Genomic DNA, 461 nt, shown 5'->3' with positions numbered 1-461 from the left:
TCCAGCATAAGGTAGTTCATCAAAAACCCAGGTAAGAAGATAGCGAAGCTCATTCATCATGGAGCAAGACAGCCACCTCACCTCAGTGCTGCTGAGACCACAGCCCTACTTCATACACCAGGGCAAACCACGCCATATGCTACACTATATACATTAGCATTACTGCAGGCCTGCTATCATCTGTATAAGGTAAATCAGCAAGCGCCGCATTATTTCCCTCCATCCCACCTGGGCCTCACGGGGCTCCTTCGTTAGTTGCCAAGATTCGAAGCCTGATGTGTGTGACCCAAGACGGTCCCCAAAACGTCGGCCGCCCTGCACACGCAGGGAGCCATCAACAGCGACGGTGCCGGAGGGGGCACCGGCCCTGCAGGACCGGCTCTGGTGGGCTTCGGCAGCCCTTCCCTCACAGCTCCTCCCGGCAGAGACGGCGGGTGGGACTCACGTCCCTTCTCCGCAAG

The sequence above is a fragment of the Charadrius vociferus genome, unplaced genomic scaffold (genome assembly GCF_000708025.1).
Source record: "Charadrius vociferus isolate BGI_N301 unplaced genomic scaffold, ASM70802v2 scaffold455, whole genome shotgun sequence".
NCBI classification, from domain to species: Eukaryota; Metazoa; Chordata; class Aves; order Charadriiformes; family Charadriidae; genus Charadrius; species Charadrius vociferus.
This window is presented reverse-complemented; position numbering follows the sequence as displayed.